A 22,585-nucleotide genomic window follows, 5' to 3' on the forward strand; every position below is an offset into this window, starting at 1 on the left:
GCCGTTTCTGCCATTGCCCTGTGCCATTTGTTTTCATTTAACTCATTCTTTAATCTTCCAGACTTTGTTTTGGCATAATTACTATCCTGATTTTCAACCTTTGGATTGTTTCTTGATCAGAAACACACAGATTTAATAGGGACAGGCAGGTGAAATCATCCCCGAGCTCATGCCATCCTCTGAGTTCATGCCCGTTGAGAAAACACATGTTTGCCAGCAGACACACCTTATCCAATTGTCTGTGCACGAGAATCCTGGGCCATATGGACATACTACCTATAACTAAAAGTTTGGATTGGAGCTTCAGGGAGCATGTGCTAGGTGCAGTATTCTATAGAGCATCATTATTTCATGGTCCTCAAGGGCAAATGATTCAAAGTTCTATTCACAACTACAACAGGCCATGCCTGATTAGTTGGGCAATCACAATCACTCAGAGTCTACATATATTGACCAACATTGCTGTTAGAGCCACCACTAAAATGTTCTACTAAAAAAGTCTCAGTTATCTTCAGTTTTAGATGTGTGTACTGACATTTAATCTGTAATCATAGCTGAGATTTCTAAATGTATTGTTTAACAACTTTGTCCTAACTCATCTCAACAAAGGCAAAAGTTTCAGGGAAGGGTCAGTTACTTAGGCGCCTCATGCCATAGAGCTCCTTTTGGAACAATTTAAAGGTGCACTTCCCAGTCTCGCTCATCTTAAAATGATGTTTCTGCCATTTGCTTTCACTTAACTCATTTTTGATCTCTTTTTTTTGCCTTTTGTTTTTTGGTTACATTCATATAAGAGAGGCAGAGAAAGACTTCTTTGTTTAGAACAGCAGTGAAGTAGCTAGGAAAACATATTTCCCAATCCAGTGAACTTCCGCATTTAAATTTTTCTCTATAGGGATTATATCATGTTACCATGAAATTCTAAAGTGCATTTAACCACTTAGAAATAAAACAAAAGTCAAACAAAAGTTAGGGGGAAAATATTTGAGTAATCTCTAATTTAGAATCATTCCTAAGATGCAATGCAATAAGCAGGTAATAGCAGCCTTTGCTTTTGAATGATTCACACTATTTACATGGTGTCAAGGAAGGGCCAAGCATCCAAAAGGATACTTCTCACTTAAAGGAACAGGTTAAATTCACTTTACCATAAGAAAACAAAAACGTTGTTTGTGTCAAATGGTGATGGACGGTGTGCTTACTTAACGGTTTCGGTTTAAATTAAATGTGCTTGCGGGATCTAAAGGTGTTAGATTTCTTTGGTGTCACTGATGAACTTTGGTGTTCCTAAAATTCTAATTTCTTAACAAGGACTTTTTAATTGCTCTGTATTTTTAACTTTTTGTCAAAGCCTCTGGGAATGTATAAGCCCCAGAACTTGCACAAGCTCAATGTCCCCATAGGGCCAGTATTCAGATGAGGAGCTGGGCAACACCACCACACTGAAATGCCATGCCCCTGGAGCTCCTTGGTCACTGTGTAAGCCAGGCTGGTTTCACACTCTGTGCGCGGGGATCACATGCCAGTGCCGCCACACCTGACCTCATTTTTAACAGTGGCCTTTGACAAATTGTTGATGTTTTGACAGAAGGATTGTTCCTGAAGCAGGTGTTTTTCAATGCTGATCTGGGCTTTCCCTAGCACCACTGGCTAAAACATAAGTTTGTATGCAGAACCTCTCTCTAAAGTACACCGTTGCCTTGCCCTGGGGTTCTTGTATTTGTGGGAGCAAAAGAGTAAGTGGGCAGGACAATAGGTGAGGAGCGAAGATGGAGAGTTGGACTCGGCCAGCTGTCAAGCCCATTTCCTTCCTCTACATAGTTCTTCATCCTTGGGAAAGTGCGCTCCCTTTGGATCCTTGATCTCCTTATTTTACTGGAAACAGTGACAGATTATAGAGTTTCTAAGGTTTGTCCCAGTGTTGGGACATCTCCCCCTCATATGGCAGCAGGAGTGAGTGCTGGTGACAGGCTAACACAGAGGAGGCTATGGGTGGGTTCTCTTTCAGCCGGCCTGACCAGCAGACTGCCCATCTTCTCCTTTCTGTTTCAGAATAGCAAAGCAGAAATTAGAATTTTAGGAACATCTGTGCTAACGAAAGAAAATTCGTTTGCGCTGTTAAAGGAACGACTGTGAAAACTAGAGTACAAATACACTTCTGCCTCCTTTCTAGACCCTTGGGACAATGCAAAGCAAAAGGGTCGATCTCCTTAAACAGCACCCTCTACCTTGTCCCACAGCAACCCACAAGACAATCGTTCTCCTCCACACAAGCTATCATAGCTCAGGAAAAAGCAGGCTCACAAATGGCCACATCATTTCCGAGAAGCCCAGTTCTGAGATGGGGGTGACACCACTCCCTGTAAAGCCATTTTCCTTCACATTAAGTAAGTCCAGTGTCTGCACCACAGCGAGAGACACACCACCGCTTTGATGAAGAACTTCAGAACTCCTGACAACTAGCTCAGGGGACTACGGGCAGGAAGAGCCTCCAGCAGCAGTGGCCAGCCTGGATGGGCTGTCTAGCTGAGATGGGACAGATAGCAGGCACGGGGCCGCTTGCCAGCCTCCAGCAAGGACATGGAAACTGTGAGGGAAGGGAGAATTTGAAAATCACATAATTGAGGTCCCTTATTCTGCTATTTGACTGTTCCATCTTCAGAGCCCTTACCTTCCCCCGCTCACCGGGAAGTCTGGTTCTGCTACATTCGTGTGCATTGGGTAAGTCGCTGCCTACTCGCTGTAAGTCCACCCCTGCAATATCACACGGTGAAGAGATCCACTAAGGAAGCTCAACAATTTGATCTGAAAACCAATGAGCCCTCAAGCTCCCTCCTCATCTTCACAAATACCATCTGCTGAAGACACACATACCCAGGCTCTGGTTTCTCGCTCCTACCTGCCTGATACACGCCACCATATCACATTTATCTTTGACTTTCTGCCAGTGCCTTCTGGGGGAAAACTGCACAGAACTCAGTTTTTAGGGATTGTATCAGTTTTGTACATGTGTAATCAATTGGATGGCAGGATTTGTTTTCTTGTGTACATTCATCTGACCCATATCTTTTAAAATAATGGTTTAAACTAGACACAATTTATCCAAATCAGAGTGGCAACCTCCTCCACTCTACTCCAGTCCTACTCAGTCCACGTGAAGTAGTTAAGGATGTCATAAAACAAAAGAAGACCATCAGTTAACTGCTCCCCCCCCACACACACACACTAGTTTGAAAAGGGTTAAAACAAAGTTCCTTTCAGACAGTCATCAATTTCACCATGGCGGACACTTCTGCGAAACACATTAAGTCCAGGACTGTGGCGACGGCCATGCACATATTTTGGGCTGCCTCCAAGATTATCAGACTTTTTCCAGACATCCAGGAGGGACGTGAATGTGACAGAGATCCTGCTTGGGGCCTTAAAACACATTGGAGAAGGAAAAGTTACGGAGGTTTAGTTTCAGCTGGCTTTTGTTTCTTAGACAGCCGTGTTGCCCTGGCTGTGGAAAAAGCTAGTAACTCCGGAGTGGTGATAAAGTGAGAGGCCCCTCCTCGTGTCCCTGCCCCGTTCTGAAACTCTAACCAGCTGAGGTACTGCTTGGTTTTCGACATGTCTGCTTGTTTGCTTGTTTTTCATAGAGGGGTAGATTCTGCCCTACCTCAGCAGCTAGAGTCACTGAAGGAATTATGAGATTATTTTTTTCAGGGTTTGGAAACAATAAAACACATGGCTGTGGGTGCTGCTCTCTTCTGTTTTCTTATAGTAGAAACCTTCATCTGTCTACTGTTAGGATCTGGGGATGGGAATGGCTGAAATCCCTAGGTGTGAGGATGCCCTGGACCAGTTCCTTCTCAATCCTCTTTAGCTCTGAGCCCTTCCCTCCCCGTGGATGTGTCTGTGGTTGAAACTGAAATCTGCATATAGAAACTGCTGGACTCCGTATCTTAAAGCATAAGCTGGTGTGTGTTGAAGCCTTAGAATGACCACAGGCAGGCCTTGCCTGCGTTCTCCTCTCACAGAGGCAACACTTTCTTTTCAGAAACATTTGCCTTCTGTAAGTCTAATTCATTGCACATGTGAAAAAAATAAAGGAAAGATAAAGGTTTCCCTCCAGTATCTTTACTTCCTGTTATGTCATGATTCCCTTTATCATCTTTCTGATTGACTCATATATTACTTTATATTTTCTTATTCTTGTATTGGCTTAATATTCCCTTTGGCTCTTTGGGCATCTTAGGCTGCGGCTCAGCTTCCTCCCGTTTCCCAATTCACACAGCACCTGGAGGGGGAAAAGCTGTGCTTCCCAGACTCCATTCATCACTCCAAGACTTCCTGAGTCACCGAAAGTTAGCAACCCACTGGGGAGAAAGACTCCGCTCACTCTCCTAATCTTACACAGTCTGACATTGCTTGGTTTGGGACCTAAAGAGAATGAGATGCCTGTTCTCTTTGTGCATCTCTCTGTCTTTGTCCCCCTCTTCCACCTCTCTCTGACACACACACACACACACACACACACACACACACACACACAATTTCTGATGCCATTTATCAGAAGAGTAGTTTGGAAGCAGCCCAGCTAGTTTAGGAATCTAAAGGACTGGATTGTGCTACACTGAGAAAGATCACCAGATTTTCTTACACCTGAGTCTCCTCATCTGCACACGCTGGAGCAATGCCCATCGTGCTGAACTCCCATTTTTACAGCAAGAACCAAATGAGATAGTCTGGGGCAAGCAGATGCTCAGTTAACATCAGCAAAAATGTTACAAGTAATTGTGTTTGGCAGACAGTTTATACTAAAGTAGTCCTACCTCATCCGAGATATCATTTTTCATGGTTTCAGTTATTTGCTGTAAACTACAGTCCAAAAACATTAAATGGAAAATTCCAGAAACAATCAATTTGGGAGTTTCAGACTGCATACCATTTTTAAACAGCACAATGAGATCATGCACTGAATGTCTTCAGCCTGTCTTCCCAGGGAGTCAATCATCCTTCGTGTGAAGCATCCATATGGTATGAACTACTTGTTGGTGACTCTTGATATATGTCACCTTGGTCATGAAGTGACCGTGGGAAGTACCGCAATGCTTGTGCTTGGCACTTTTGGTACGACCTGTCGCTATTAAGTTGATCACACTCCTTGGCATGCAGGCTGCACATCACAGAACACCATCACAAGGAGACAGAGAAATAAATTAAATAAGGAAAAGCAGTTTGGAAACAGCCTCATTAATTTAGCAAAAACCAGAGTCATGTATCTTTTGTTATAGCAAATGGTTGTGATTATTACTGCTAATCTCTTATTGTGTTTATTAGCTAGACTATCATTGATATGTATGCATAGGATAAAAAAGCACAGTACACGTAGGATTTGAAACGATGCACAATTTCAGTCTTCCACTGAGAGTCTTAGAATGTATCCTCTGAAAATGAAAATACTATATTGTAGTATTATCTGCATTATTATATAATTAGCATTATTATAATTATCATTCTTAAAATGGCAAACCCCAAACAAACAATGACTATACAGCTTGTATATTTTTGATGGTTGTATCTTACTATACATAATGTAAAGCCTTTTTTTTTTCAGTTACAATTGTTTGGCTAATGGCTCAGCTTCTTATTGGCTAGCTCTAACTATAAATTAACCCATTTCTATTCATTTATATTTTACCATGAGACTCATGACTTGTTACCTCACATCTTGCTTCCTTTGCAGCTACATGGAATTTGACTCTGACTTCTCTCTGTGTGTGTGTGTGTGTGTGTGTGTGTGTGTGTGTGTTGAGAGAGAGAGAGACAGAGAGACAGAGAGAAAGAGAAAGAAAGAAAGAAAGAAAGAGAGAGAGAGAGAGAGAGAGAGAGAGAGAGAAAGAAAGAAAGAAAGAAAGAAAGAAAGAAAGAAAGAAGGGAAGGTATAGGTATAGGGGCCTGTGGTGTGCAGAAGCCATAAAAGGCCATCGGGAGCTGGAGATTAGGCATTTGTAGGATGCTAGCTTGTTATGTTGGTACTGGGATCAAAACTCCTATCCTCTTGACCATGCATCAAGTGTTCTTAATCACCGAGCCATCTCTCCAACCCCGCAAAGAAGTTCTTGAGATTCACTGGCTTGCTCTGGGTAAATGGGAATGTCCAGCACTAAATAAAGTTGAGAAGTCACCAGCATTTGCTGTGCTGACCTACGTACTTTTTGTATGCCTGCAGTCACAAAGCACCCCAGACTAGGTAGCCTCAATGACAGGGATTTATTTTCCCACATCCTGAAAACCGAAAGTCTAAGATCAAGTTGTTGTTAGTTTTGATCTCCCTTAGCCTCTTTTCTTGGCCTGAAGGCAGCCATTTCATTGAGTCCTCAATGTTCTTTCCTCCAAATGCCTAAGTTTTCCCTCCTCACGACAATAGCAATCAATTGATTGTCTCCCTCCTCTTAGCCTCATTTTTAACACATCACCACTTGAAATGATATAGTTATCGTCTTAACTATAGCTATACTTTGAGGTGCTGAGGGCTAAGGCATTGCCATACTGGTCTGGGGGTAGGGTACGGTATACAGCCTCTATCAGGTCCTTTTCTCAATTCTCTATTCTGTTATTCCTTCCATCATTACTTCTTTTCTACTAGGGTCACATGGGTCAATACATCCTCTTTGTTGTGTGGATCCATGTCCTCATTACTTCTAAACACATCTATAAAAATGGGTCATCATGCACAAATGTACAAGTGCTTTTAAGTCTGTGCTGTGGTCTGAAATGTAATATTAACATGGTTTTTATGGCCCAATGCATGGCTCTGAGAAGCAGAGGGAACACACACAGCATCTTGTCCCTTGGATGAACATAAGACATTGAACAGTGGCAAGATGGTTGTATTTGCTAGAATTCTCCAGAAAGACCAAGTCAGTAGGGCATGGATACACAGAGAGATTTATTTTAAGTTATTGACTCACTTGATTTTAGGGGCTGTCGAAAATCTGCATACTAGATCAGAAAGCCTAGCTCTAGGAAGAGCTTATATCCATCTTCCCCTGACTGTCAGCTGGGTCAGGGAGGTCTCCCCTCATTATGGAGTGTACTTCAAGTCGGCTGATTTAAAAGCTAATCTCATCTAAATGCACCCAGCAGTTTCATTTAGACTCAAGTTTGATGAACTATCTGAGGATGGGGGCATGACATCAGTAATGTGTTGTCTTGACAATGTGGCACACGAAGACAGATGTTGGCAAAAATCAAGGACTGACACAACTATTTCTTCCTGGAAGCCTCATGACTTCCAGCCTTTTCTCTTCTCATTCTCAACAAAGACTTACAAATGGAAAATTATGGAGCTACTCTTGATCAGAAAGAAAGATTTTTGTGTTTGATTTATCTCCTTGGTAAATAAGTAGTAAGTTCTTTGGACTTCCACACCTATTTCTATATAAAACTACACTTAGAAATCTCATGATATAACTCTGGATGGAAATATAGAGCTTATCTGTGAAATACTCTTGTTATACTTGAAGAGGCACATGGGCTCTTTGCAGCCTCTAACTAGATCAATATCATATTCAAAAATCAATGCTGAGATTCTGCATTGTATATTTATAAATTATACACTAATAATGAAGGTTTTAATTCTAGAAGGTCTACTCTAAACCTTGTATTTCTGAGTAAGAGCCTCAATACTGTTATAAAGAAGGACAAGAAGATATTCAGGTGAATCATCCAAGATAATTTGTATGCTTCAAGTCATCATCCATGATGACTCTTCACTCTAAAAACAAAGAAAAAATACCCTACTTAGCTACCAAACTTAAAGTTATAGACAATATAAATTCTTTTCTCCTACATAAGAAGTGGAAGTTTAAATATATTTAAATAAAATCATATCAAATCATTTGATATGAAAGTAGCAGGTCCAAGAGTATCTTCAGCTAATATTGAGTTTCCTAAATTGATTCCTTGAATTTCTTACCAAGATTCATTTCAATGCATTACAAGGGAAGTATGTCCACAGTGGATGGAAGTTAATTTTTGTGTTATCTACATCAGAGTCATGGAATCAACCATATATACAGTATTGGTGCTTTCTGATCCATGTGTAATTTGACTAAGGAATGTAAGCAAGATATTAATTTCTCCTTCCTCTAGAAAAGTCATTACAGACTCAAGGGACAATAGCTTAAGCCAAATACATAGCCAGAGCAAAGAAACTTCTGCTCCTCAGTATATCCTGAGCATCTGCCAGGGGCTGGGATATGCTCAGAAGTAAGGCTCAGCCCTCACTAGCAGTGCATGGAGGAAAAGTGAAACGTGATAATAATGACAAGTTGGGGCACAGGAGGGGGCAGAACAAAGTACCCGGAAAGTAAGCGCAAGGGTATTACTTCAGATCAGCAACGTCAAGGTGTAGGCTACATTCCTCTGGAAACCAACAAGACCCTTTCTGAGACCCACATGCAAAGCCCAGATGAAGACTACTTCATCATGATGCAGATGCATTTATTAGCTGTTTTTTTCATTGGGGGAACATGTCTATGGATGATGCATAGGAACAGGTAGATAAAACTGTGGGCACCTGAGCTTGTGGTGCCAGCCTGTACTTGAAACTGAAACCTTCAATTGCATGTATTTGTGATAACCGGGGAATGGGGATTCTACCTACGGATATCCTACACAAAGCAGAAAGAAGTATTAACTTTTAACAAACACCCTTTTTACTTTCTGTACAATGAAAAGTGTGATGCACACAAACGTGTGTGAGCACAAGGGCTGATTCAGAGGAAACACTTTTGCAGCGGCATTGAACTGTTGTTCTTTTTGTTTTTAGACAGGGTCTCAAGTAGCCCAGACTATCCTCAAACTCATTATCCTCCAGCAACTAACAGACTTCCTCCATCTCCCTGGTGGGTCTGAGGCTGACAGTGTGCACCACACTACCCGCTAGCCTATTAGATATCTTCTAAGGCTAGAACATACTTGAGAACCACAGCTGCATAAGGTAAAGGTGACAACCAAACACTCGAGTTTTGATGAGTTCTGGAGAGTCTGGGTTTCAACAGCCTGAAAGTTAGTCCATTAATGTCTAAGAAAGGAATATAAATTTGATCCTATTGAAATAAACAGAAATCAAGTCTGAGAGTATAGAAAAAATGTTAGGTGAATATTCATAGCCATTCTAAAAAGTCTGTATCAGACCTTTTTATCTATCATTGATACTATTAGGTATATTCTTCAATATATATATTGAAGTTAAATAATACAGTTTATATTATTTGTAACATCTTTTTAAAAGAAATAATAATCAGGCTGCTAGAAGAAATAGTATCACCAAAACAATAAGTTCCTATATTTCAGTTTTAAGTTTCAAAATAAATTCATAAAAGCCATTTTATTGTAAAGTTTCTTGAGCACAACTCAGTAGCATGGAATAAAGGCAATATAAATGGTCCTTGTCCAAATGGACCTTGTGCTGGGAAAGGTTACACACTGCTAAGGTCTTTTTAAATAACTCGCGAGTCATTCATCTGAGATCAGTGTGGGCACTTCCCTGTTGGTAGAGAACTAAGAAAGAAAAATATGAAGATTCTTATCACAAGATGGGAGCGATGTCAAAGACAGAAGCCTTCAGCACTTAGGAGACAAACTACAATGCTGCTTTATTCTGAAACTGCTTCATGTTAAATTTACTTATCATTATGAAATAAGTCTTTAACAAGAACTAAAGACTCATTGCATGACAACTTACTTGACACAGATCAATGACTTTTATGTCCACTAAAAAAATGTAACATACAGTTTTACTCAATTTATAGTTATGGACTTCAAAAGCCAAGTTAGTCTTGCAGTTATCATACATCACATAAATAAACAACCGAGCAATCAAACTTGGATTAGAAATCACCCAATGTACCTTATAGAGTTCCAACTAAGGAATTACACACATTTTTATTCTAGTACCAACCCACCCAGAACACTACTAAATATTTTAAATAAAAGACCACACATAATAGTGGTCTCTTATTACATACTTTAAAAATTAGAATTATACAAAAGCAAACTTCATAGACTACAGCAAAGATATCCAGATAAATAATGTGATAGATGATACAAGAAAATAATATAAGAGCCCATGTCAGAAAGGAACCAGGCTGTTTACTGTAACCACCACAAATTTCAAAAATAGATTCACATAGCACTGAAGATAGGCAAAATGTCTGAGATTGGATATCACATAAAAAACTTGCTTCTATTGCCCCTAGGAAGAATTCTTTAAAAACCTGCTTGGGTGACCAAAAACCACTCCTCGACCCAAACTTGTCAGCACAATGGTTATGCTTCAGTTGGTCTGACCAGAAGATCCTGAACACATCGATAAAATGCAACGCCAAGTCTCAGCGGATGTAGCACTTGAGGGCTCACGAGTAATCTAAACACAGGGTCTGGAGAGAGCAGCTTGTGGCTCATTCTTTGGGAACATAAGGTACCTCAGTTACACAATAGCAGTTAACAGAACAGAGCAGAGATTAAAACGACCCTCCTGCTCATTCTTTGCCCTAAACACAATATTTAATCATAGCTGAAGACTAAGCAGAAGCTTAAATTGTGAGTCTCACTTCCTGTTTTGTAATTTTTAATGATCAGTTCACCCTGGTAGAGCTGGGGTTGCATGGTTCTCGTGTCTCTGTGTCTATTCAGGTGTGCTCTGCTTTATGCAATAGATCATTTCCAGACAGTGAGAAAGAGGTGACTCGCATGTTTATACGTCTGTGATTATTGCACTTTGGAGAAAACTAGCTCATCTGGACCACTCGATTTTCCTCCTCCGCTGTCTGTCAGCCTACTCTTAAACAATAGAAATGAAATGCAGAACTAAACTGGTTGGGAGGAATTACTAGATTCCCTGTACAGTATAAAAGGGTTTCTGGACAGCTGTGGTCCCACACACAACTGGAAGGCTACAGGAAGAGGACTGTAAGCTTGAAGCCAGCCTGAGCAACATAATGAGAACCTGTCCCAATTTACAAAACAAAATAATGTAAGATAAAAATTTATGATATAAATAATCTCATATTTGTAACGTTATAGTGGTATTTCCAGTGCACTTCTTGTGTCCAGTGCATACACTGGAGAAATTTATTTCATTCAACATTCATTGAAATATCCTAGTCATGGTGTTAAATCGTAAGGATGCAAAGTTTGAAAACATGATCGGTACCAGCAGGAAATTTAATAGAAGATAAATATAGTAAGTATAAAGTATGAAATATGGTGTATAAAAATAGATAAATTCTCTAGAAACAGAATATTTGAAAGATGGAATAAGCAGTTCTTTGGAAGATATAATCTACTAACACATAAAGAGAAAGCAATATAATTTGAGTAGGCCATATCTATTAAACTGAATCAATAGTGGACACCCTTCAAGAATAAAGCACTAGCCATACATGGTTTCATTGGTGAGTTTTGATAAAAAGGAAATTTCACGTGTTCTCTATAATCTCTTCCAGAAAATGAAAGTAATGATGATACATTACCAACTTACAAATTTTTTTTACTCTAAGAGCAAAACAGATAAAGTCATTAGAAGAAATAAAAATTAAAAACTCCTGTTGCTAACATGGATAAAAACATTCTCAACTACATATCAGCAAGTCACATATAACAATGTACAACAAAAATTATATATCATGGCCAAGAATGATTTATTCTAGATAAATAAGACTAGTTCAATATTTTAAAAAATCAGTTAATAAACCCCTTCACATCAATGTTAAAACTCAAACTAAAATATCACAATTTTATCAGCAGAGACAGAAAAAGCAATTAATAAAATCTAACATCAATGATACAAAAATATCCATCTGGAAACTAGGAATAGAGAAAACGTCTTCAAATCAATAATGAACCTCAAAAACATCTAAAGCTGACGTCACAACTGATGGTTAAAAAAAAACAAACAAAAAAAAACAAAAAAACAAACAAAAAAAATAAAAATAAAAATAAAAAAACAAACACTGAATCATTTTCCTTATGACTAGAAGCAAGATAAGGATGTCCCCTTTACAACTATCCAATATCATTCTAGATATATTCTATAGTTCTAGGTAATGCACTACAATAAGAAAAGGGAAATAAAAGGTGTTCGTGTGTGTGTGCTTGTGTGTGTGTGTGAGAGCAAGAGAGAGGAAGAGAGTTTGTATAAACACACTGCATTTGTTTACAGACAACATAACTGTCTATGTAGAACATCTCCAAGATCAATACGATGGAAAAGGAACAAACTAGTGTGCCTTTAAATCAAATTTGTAAGATAGAAAGGTCAGTAAACTAAAGTCGATGTGTTCTTATATTTATCATAATATATTAAATTTGAATGTGAAGCTAAAACATCATACCATTTACGTTAGTATCGAAGAAGAAGAAAAAACAAAGCATATTTTACAAACTTCTCCCAAGATCTGTATGAAGACAATAAACTGGTGGAAGGAAATAACAGAAAAATTAAAGAAAAATTCTTGTTCATAGAGAGACAAGCTTGACTGTATTCAGCTATCAATATGCCCTAGCTTGATTTGTGGATTCAAGGCAATCACTCGAAGCACAGTAAGTTGTTCTGTAGATATTGACAAATTGCTTTAAAAATAACAACAATAACCAGAATAGTCAACACAAATACTGAAGGATGGAACTGACACTACTTCAAAGGTTTTTGGAAAGCAGTAGAAAATAGGAAGACACGGCATTGATGAAAGAACAGAAAGAAAAAAAAGAACAAAGCAATAGCCTCAGAAATGGACCACAGAAATCACTAAATAATCATTAACAAATAAAATCCAATGGGGGAACCTAGAGTCGTTTTGATAAATACTGTTGAAATAACCTCCAAATGCAAGAAGGGAGCGCTGTATGTAGCCATGACTTATACTTTTCTTGTTTTTCTATGATGTGCCTGCATGTATTTATATACTCCACATGCATGTCTGGTGCCTGTAGAGGCCAGAAGGTGTCAGATCTCCTCAGATTGGAGTTACAAAGAGTTTGGAGCTGCCATGTTGGTACAAAGAATCAAATCAGGTTCTCTGTAATAGCAACAAATGCTCTTGATTGCAGAACCAACTCTCCAGCCCCTGACTTACATTTTTTTTTCATAAAATTTACTCAAAATGGATCACTTGTTGAAGACTGAAAATCTATATGAATAAATTTTAGAAAATAGCATAGGAAATAAATCTAGGAGAACACAGGTCTAATGATGACTGCTTAAATACAGCAGTAACAATCACAGTCCACGAAGGAAAAGCAATTGATGTTAAACTTCCTTTAGAAGCTGGCCTGTGAAAGGTTTCTTTCTTGGTTACTTTTCTAATGCTGTGCTGGAATTCCATGGCAAAAGCAACATAAGGATAACAGAGTTGATTTGAGTCACAATTTAATGTATAAGCAGATGGCCACACATTATATCCACAGGCAGGAAGGAGAAAGCAACAAGCTTTCATGCTCAGCTTGCTTTTTCCTTTGGATACCGTCTAGGATACCAGCTTAGGGAATGATGCTACCCACAGTGGGCAGGGCTTCCCATTCAATGGACCATTTCAAGACAATTCCTTACAGGCGTGCACTACCTTAGGCTAACTTAACTAGGACAATCCCTCATAAGTATACATAGAAGCTTGTCTCTTAAGTAAGTCTAGATTCTGCCAAGTTGAAAATCAGGATCAACCATTACGATCACTGATTGAAAAGTCAAGGCCCAGGACAGGAGAAAATGTTTGGAAAATGCAAACCTAGTAAAGAACAGGTATTCGAATATATATACTTATTTTAACAATACAAAAATCAAACAACTAATTCATTTATTAAAAAGATAATGTGACAACCATTTCATCTCCAATGTTCAGGAAGAAACTCGGAAGAAGGGGCAGAAAGAACATAGGAGGCAAAGGAAGCAGGAAGTCCTGGGGTACACAGGCTCCAGCGCATGGCACGCCAGTGTACTCGTGACCTCAGAGTGACTATGATTACCTGGATAAAATCTGTACACAACTGGGCCTGTCAATATCCCTTCCTGGGCAGGAGCTTACAAGGCATCACTATTCCCTGAGCTTTTAGTTGCTGATAAGGGTTAGTGGATGAGGGAGAGACATTTTCTTTAGTGGGATAAGCCACTTGCAAGGATATTCATACTCTTGTAAACAACACCTCATTTTTGCTTCTATAAGCAACTCAAACTCTGTGGATCATTGAAAAATATTTAAATGATGTGAAATTTGAATGTGGGGACGAGTTGGAAACAGGAAAGGGATCAATGGGGATGAGAGGATAACAAAAGAGAGATGGGGTAAATATGATCAAAATACATTATATGCATGCATAACATGTCTTAATAGAATCTATTCTATACAATTAATATATTAATCAAAAGTACAAAAGCTTGAATGAAGGTATGAGCAGATACCTCACATAAAAATTCACACAAACATTAAGTGAGCCCATGAATGGACCTCAACATTATTTATCACTAGGGGAACTGCAGATGAAAACAAGATGCCACTGCAGTAAGATACTAGGATGCACCAGTGAGAATGACTGAAAGCTGAAAATCTGCTAACACCAAAGAGGCAGAGACAGCGGCAACAACAAAAACTCACAGTCAATTCTGGTGGGAATGCAAGATGGCGCAGCCCCTTCCGAAGACAGTCTGGCAGTTTCTGACTAAGCCAAACGATGTCTTCCCATAACATCTAGCCATTGTAGTCCTCCATATTTATCCAAATGAGCTCAAACCTTATGTTCACACAAAAAACATGCATACAAATGTTTATAGCAACTTTTTTTCATAATTACTCAAATACAGAAAGCAAACCAGATGCCCTTGTACAGCAAAATGTATAAATAAACTGTGGTTCATTTAGAGAGCAGAATGTTATTCATCAATGAAAAAGAAAGAGGCTCCTAAGCCACAAAAAGACGTGGTGGAACTTTAGATGCAGTGTTCTTAAGTGAAAACGTCAGTCTGGCTGTGTACCGTGTCACTCCAATTACATGACATTCTGGAAGGGCAAAAATGATAAAGAATAAAAAGTGCAGTGCTTGTCAAGGGTTTAGATAGGGAAAGACAGTCAAGAAAGGGTGGGTGCATTTGAGGCCAGTGAAGTTATTCCATGTGAGAATATGGTAGCTACAGGACCCCACGCCTCTATCAAGATCTATAGAAGGCACAGCACCAACAGTGAACCACAATATAAACCATGAACTTTAGTTAATTATAATAATGATTGCGATAACATAAACTATTAAAAAGGGAAACAGAAATGCACAAATGGGTTCTCTAGCATTGCTTGAGTTTCCTATGGATTAAAATGTCTAATAAATTTATATAAACATATATTTCATTGCTGGTTTATTTAAAATTGATTTGGGTGTGTGGTAGTGTGGGTATATGATGTGTATATACACATTTATACATGTCTGTACAGATGTGTGCATGTGTGTGTGTTTGTGTGTGTGTGTGTGTGTGTGAGAGAGAGAGAGAGAGAGAGAGAGAGAGAGAGAGAGAGAGAGAGAGAGAGAGAGAGGTCCAGAGATTAACACTGCGCACTGCGCCTTCCTCAGTTCTGCTCCAATTTAGTTACTGAGGCAGGGTTTCCTGCTGAACCCAGAGCTCTCCAGCTGAGCAACTGTAGCTAGCCATCTTGCTCAAATGATCCAGTCTCCACCTCTAGAAAACTGCCCACCTGGAGTTACAAGTGGGAAGTTTTACAAGCTGGCTGATGGGCTAAACTCTGGTCTTCACTTTGGGGCAACAAGTGTTTGTTTTATCTACTGAACCACATCCTCACCCAGCACTAGAATATGCTTTAAATTTTATTTATTTTAAACTTTATTAGAAAAATAAATCACATTACACACCAAAATTAACTGGGCAAAAACACTGCACAACTCAATAAACTATAGAATTAGTGTAGACACTCAGCATGGAAGATGTGGAGCTTCACATTGGATTATATGCTTTGACTGTCAAAAATGAGAAATTCATGGCAGAGTTAGAACTAGAAAAGCAGAGACTTTTAAAAAGTTGATCAGCTCTTGGGGAGAGGAGAAGGGGGGCTCAAGACACAGCAAGAGTAGCAAGAATCTCCCAAGTAAGATTTTGAAGGGTGAGCCAGTATTCCATGCAATCCAAATTAACCTCTAAAGTTACTTAAATATTCTATAGCTAAACAAACGTTTAAGAATTATTTTTGCAGGAGATTCCAGAAGCATAAGAAAAAACACACTAACTTTGAAGACTTTCTCTCATATCCGGTAATGGGAGAAACTCAATGAGTCAAAACTATGACAGACGCTGGCACCAGACACATTTACCTCCTATACCCCAACCCACATCATCTACTAGCCTGACGGTCTCTAGCAAGTTACTTAGCCCTTTTATGTATTGTCTTTCTCATCTGTGAAGCTATTAACTTATGCCTCAGATCATAACGGTAATTTAATCTATGTGAAATGTTAGACACTGCCCAATACAGTGCTGCAAGTGCCATAAGAACACAGGCTATTATCGCTGTTATTATCCATATTAATACAGCTGTGACTGGAAGAAGTCCTCTGCCTTCTGAGCCTCAGTTTAGGTGACTGTTACTTAGGACAATGAGGAGTTAGACAAAGAATTAGTGGCAGTCTAACCTTCAAGGTTAGCATCTGCTAATCCAAACAGTGGGCAACATTAGTCCGTGGCAGTGAGAGGAGAACGCAGTGGGTTCTGAAGATGGGTAGGATTTTTCTGCAGCCAAATCAGGAAGAGAAGGATGCCTGCCAAAACGTCACGTGTGACCTTAGGAAGTACACTGACGCTAAGTTGTGAGGTCGCCCGAGTGAGTTCTCTGGATTCATGTGAGCAGGGACAGAACAGGGCAGGATCAGAGAAGAATGCACGATATTGCACAGATGTTTCCTCTCCTCAAGGTCACCTGACCAAGGTGCGTGGATTCACACACAGAGACGTATACCTTGTGAGACCAGGGTTTATAAGCACATCTGTGGACAATCCTGGGTGCAAAGGACTTAAGGAAGTCAGTTTGCAAGGGTACCTACTTTTCTGAGAAAGAAGAAAAAGTCTGTAACTCCCATGATATTGCATTCCCAAATTTACAAGCTACAGGTATCAGAGGAGTCCACTTTAGGGTGGACAAAAGGTCTCTTGGAGGATAGAGGCCAAGAAGTCTTCTGGAGGAACAAGCAACAGCAACTTTCAACTTTCTGCTCAGCAAAGACAGATGCTAATGCCCCAGGCCTCTCGTAAACAGTAAAACCCTGTGTTAACCCTCTATGTCACCTTTGGGGGTGGGGGTGAGTCACGTTGCACTATTAACTTTTTCCCTCTCCAAATAGGAGAAAATATGTTCTATTCTACCTGCAGTTGGTATTGCCTTACAGTGCTTAGCCAAGTAAAAACTGTATTTCATCACGACAAAGCTAAAAAAAAAAATGACACAAGGTCAACCCAAAGTCCACATTCCCAAAGCCTTGCTCAGCTCTCCAGGTCATGCTGGCTTTCTGGTTTATATCTCCACATTTCTTGGAATTCGTAACCGACATTTAAATTAACTCTTGTGTGCTCTGCACTTTGAGGTAAAGTTGGTTGTAAGCAAAAACAACTTCAAAAGTCTTCAGCCCTTGCTCCCCTTGGGCCCTGAGCACCCAAAAGACCTTCTATCATCCCCCAAATTCTGGAATGTCTTCCCAGAAAAGTGAACTTAAATGGCATTTCTGTCTAGTCCTATTTTTATTGTCACTACTGATTAATGATATTTAGTTTCTTGCTTCTCATCCTTTTTTTAATTAAATTTTATTAAAGCAGCAAAGCCAATTATAAAATAATGTAAAAATTTAACAACTGTTTACAATAAGACTGCTTGGAATTAAAAAACAATTTTTATTTAAGAATGGGCCAAATTCCTCAGACTAGAGGGAAAAAAAGAATCAAAATATGTCTAAGACGTTTCTAAAAGCTTATTATCATAGTGGAACTAATCAATAAACCTCTCCACGTTATTTTATCTCCAGTTTCAAAATAAGCTGTAAAATCAACTTAATTAACTTGATTAAATTACTTAGCTGTCTTTCTTATCTAGCTATAGTGCAGTGCATGCAATATATTTACACTACTACCTCCCGAAAGAGCTAAACAATTACAGAACTCCAGAAGAATGACTCCTCAGTTCACCAATACACTAGAAACCCTTTGTTTGCGTCAGGTTGCTGTATAATTCTCAATACAGTGTGACTTCGCTTCCCTTAGAGACCCTTTGGAATTTGGCTCTCGTTTCAGCCTTCCCTCTGCCAAGCATATAGAACAAATTAGGTGAAGCCCTGTTCCGAACTCACCCCACCCACAGTGGTTCGCTGAATGCTTTAAATCCACAGTTCAACCTAAATGCAAAATGGTTTTTCAACCCCGAGTTTTTCTTTTGTCTTGCATGCTTCTCTCTCTCTCTCTCTCTCTCTCTCTCTCTCTCTCTCTCTCTCTCTCTCTCTCTCTCTCTCTCTCTCTCCCTCCCTCCCTCTCTCTTCCCTCTCTTTTCTGTTCCTTAGGATTCAACTTCCCTGCGAGAGAATACAACTGAAGCAAATGCACACAGCGAAGGGTCTAAGTGCACACTGGCAGACCGCATTTCAGGCATTCAGACACCCAGAGGGGACCTTTCAATCTTGTCACCCACAACTTAAGGTCATGTGAGGAGCTGCCTGCAATTCTGTGTTAGCTTGGGTCCCAAAGCCCCTGGCGGTGGAAGGCAGATCTTCCTTCTCTATAGGACCCACTGCATACAGAGATCTGCCCCATGTGTAGACAGGCAAACCTTCCAGACTTTTCTTCCTGCTCCCTTGTCCCCTCTGTTCCTTTTTTGCCACCGCTAGCTACTTCTATTGCAGATAGTTAGCACTCTCTGACTGTTCTGCATTCTGTTTGGGGAGGAAAACAACTCCCAGATTAATTTACCGTATGGTCTTGAGTGTGCAAACGAAAGACGATGGAGTCCATGCAGGTTACCAGAGAGAACACAGCTCATCTCCGTGCATGTTTTCTTATCGAGTAATTAGGAAAAGTTATGGAGAAAGGAGTTTGGATTCTCCATTTGCAAAACAGGGACACTAAAGATTGTGGAAGATCCATAGTGGAATCCTCTGTGGAAGACCAAAGCCTAGATCCTGCACTCCATAAATTCTAGGTAGACTTCTTTTTCATCCTCATTCATGCCCAGCTTATATTTTCCAAAATAATCTACCTTTTAAAATTGACAACAAGAGAAGATAAATGTCTGAAAAAAATGAAAGCAATGAAATTCATTTTAGAAGGCAGTTGAGACTCATCTCAAGATCTGTCTTTGCTCTTCTTATTTTACTATTTAATACCAGGGTTGAGAGGAATTATTTAACAGGGGGAAAGAGAATGCTTCAGCCTCTAAACAAACTCGGGATTTCTCTTTGTTAAACTCCCACCTTCCCAACTGCAGAAACACTACTAGTCCTCTGAGGAAGGGATCAATTCCATCTGGTGGGTGTGTCTTAGAAAAGCTGTGGAATCTGAATAGTTGGAAATATATTAACCCTTTGCATCAAGTAGCAATTGTCTTTACTAATTTAACAATTTTGAATGCTAAGTTCAGACTGCATGTGTAAGTCCCACGACCCTGGGCTTGGAATTGTTTGCATTCTTAGTTGTTCTTAATGTCCTTGATGGGAAGGTTTCAGAAGCTATCACAGATTGCTATTTCAGAGCAATGCATGTTGCCTGCCTCACAATCGCCAGCTTTCTGCTACAGCGTCACCCCGCTCGACCCTCAGTTTAATCTATCTTTGTGTCTATATCCATAGGAGAGTTCAGCATCTGTCCTCAAACTCAGCATCCCCTCGTCCTCTGCAAGGACGCTGCAAGTCTGGACAGCGTTCTGTAAGGGCACATTTTTCTTTCTATCAGGAAATAATTGTCTAAGTACAATTTTACGTGGATACACATATACACATTGTGGGGAGGGCAAGAAGGTCTCAAAAACAAGCAACTTTTCCATTCTAATGGCTGACACAACTCTAAGCACCTAAAATGTTCCTGCATACGCCAGTAGTAATGGTGTCCTGATGTGTGAACACTCTTTCCAACTGAGAAATTCTTAAGTCATGATACTGCTTTCCTATGTATGTCTTCTTAAAGGAGAAATTATTCTCCTTGATCTTTACAAGCCATCTTTTAAAAACCTCTTGGAGCTGTGGAATGATTCCAAGCAATTCTTGTTCATGCTTCTTTTCCCTCATTAAATGACTGTGAGTTCACAGAGACCAGGGACTGGGGTGAAATTAGCTTTGCATTCCCAGCACTTGGCACTGTGCCAATTTTGGAACCTACTGCATTCCAGGCAATACGTGTGTCTGTCTGGAGTCAGTAGTGAACAATGAGAGTAAAGCCCCGGCCTCCTGGGGCTCACACTAAGGAACAGATGGCCAAATATATAAGTGATTACATTTTGGAATCAGTGTTCCAAGGGAAAATCAGAAGGTGTCATGGGGGTACAATGGGAGAGAAGTCTGACTTCTGACTAGAAGGGGAATTCTGAAAATCTCAGAAACAAAACATGTTCCAATTGTGTTACATTTTAGAGTTGAGGGTGTGTAGGCCCTCGGTGGGAAAAGGCTGGCCTAGACGAAGCAGCGGGGAAAGGGCTGGGTCGTGGGAGTCAAACTGAAGACTACGCTGAAACCCTGTGCAACTACAACTCATGACAGATTTTAAGCAAGAGAGCCACAGTGTCTTAGCCCTTTAAGACTGCCCTGGGAGCTGCTTGTGAGAAAGCCCCAGGGTAAGGAGTTAGGACAGTGAGAGCCCCTTGCTGCTCCTGCTGAGCTTGTGACTGGAGAAACCAAAGGACTGTGGGCCGGAGATGCATGTCTTAAGTGGGCCTGGCATTCGTTTCTTAAGAAAAAGCTGACGAGATTTTAGAAACGGTTGAAAAGTATAAACTGAAGAAAGGACAGTAGCTTGCCCTGCATCTCTATAAACAGAAGGCGGGTTCTCAAATGCAGAAAGCTGGAGGAAGAACCGGTTCTGAAGAGCGGAAGGAGTGGGTACCCTCATGGATGCAGGATAACAACAAACATGTGACTCTCAGACCTTCCATGCCATCAGAGAGCAATTCCAATCATATTTTACAGGGGGAAGTTGAGGTACCACAAGCCAAACCACATGGCGTAACTGAGCCAATGGCCCAGTCATTGCTATTATTACTGTGGCTGCTGTTTGGTTATTAGCAATGTTAATACAGTACATCGTTAATTCCTCAATAAGGAAACATCTGAATGTACTTATCAAATAACACATCATTTTAAGCAACCAATGTCTTATTAGGTAACAGACCAGACACATCCTTTACTGGAAGGATCCATACTGCTTCCCTGAATTTGGGTTTTGAGACCCAGAACTGCTGTACGTTCCATAACCTACCACACAAATCATTTTAAGTATTTTCTAACCAAATATTTATTTATTAAACTAGTATTTAATTTATAGTAATATTTTTAAGCTGAATACTGTGGAGTGTTTTCAATATCAAAGAATTACATGTTCATATGATGGGTAAAAATCAATATATTTGAATTTTCCACAATTACCTGTGTTTGAAATATAAATGGTAATGGGCCAGCTACAAGCACTCATAGGTAGACCTTGTGACAACACACCAGGGTCTGCTCCTACCTGCCCCGACCTATAACTGAAATGTATCTCTCCTGAGGAATATATGGGGACAAGAGAGAGCAGAATAATGGGCATAATACATTCATCATTGTGTTACGTGTATGTACATATATATTCATATCCACATTCACGCGCATATAAACATACACAAATAAATATATTCTATACACACATAATCATCTCATCCTTCTCTGGACCTATTCCTTTCTGCTTTGGATACTGGCCATAGGACGCTGCCTTTCCCTGACAAGTTTTCCCCTTTTCTAGTTCTTGGTAGAGGAACTAAGAAAATAGATTATGATACTAAAATCAAGCTTTAAATTAATATTTGCTCAGTTAGAATGATGATAGGAACTCAACTCTAGTCTCAAAATGCAGTTGGGATACTTTTCCAATAAATACTGATGCCTACTGAAGCAATCGGCCACCAACTGTGGGGACCATTGGCAATCAGGACTTGGAAACCTTCCTTAAACAAGATGAAACACTGGACATGCAAAGTTCTCTGTTTTGTTTCCCTGGGTTGGAAATGCAGCTCAGTTGGTGAGTGTTTGCCTGATGGGCATAAAGCTCCGGGCCTGAACCCTAGCAATCCATGAGCCAGCTGTGAGGCTGGAGGATCATTAACATACTACAAATCTAATCTTAGGACTCTGGGCTAAGAAGGCGTAGTAGTTAATTCCCAGGGGAAGTTTTGGGGACAGCACTTGCAGAGAGGATACAGACACTAGGGCCAGGGGACTGTCATGTGCTTCGCTTATGAACTCTTCTAGAGCAGGTCCGTTGCCACTTAATTTCCTACCTTAAAGACCTTTGCCGCACTACACAGGTTAAGGCTCCTCGTTTCAA

General features: G+C 40.0%; 1 protein-coding gene across 5 annotated transcripts in view; it reads right to left on the reverse strand.

The window, feature by feature from the left end:
• The window catches only part of Dnm3 (dynamin 3), a 474,394-nt gene that overhangs the window by 160,594 nt on the left and 291,215 nt on the right, over window positions 1-22,585 (reverse strand). The gene's annotated exons all lie outside the window — the stretch shown is intronic.

The sequence above is a fragment of the Alexandromys fortis genome, unplaced genomic scaffold, assembly GCF_014885135.2.
Source record: "Alexandromys fortis isolate MF-2015 unplaced genomic scaffold, M_Fortis_MF-2015_v1.1 scaffold_97, whole genome shotgun sequence".
NCBI classification, from domain to species: Eukaryota; Metazoa; Chordata; class Mammalia; order Rodentia; family Cricetidae; genus Alexandromys; species Alexandromys fortis.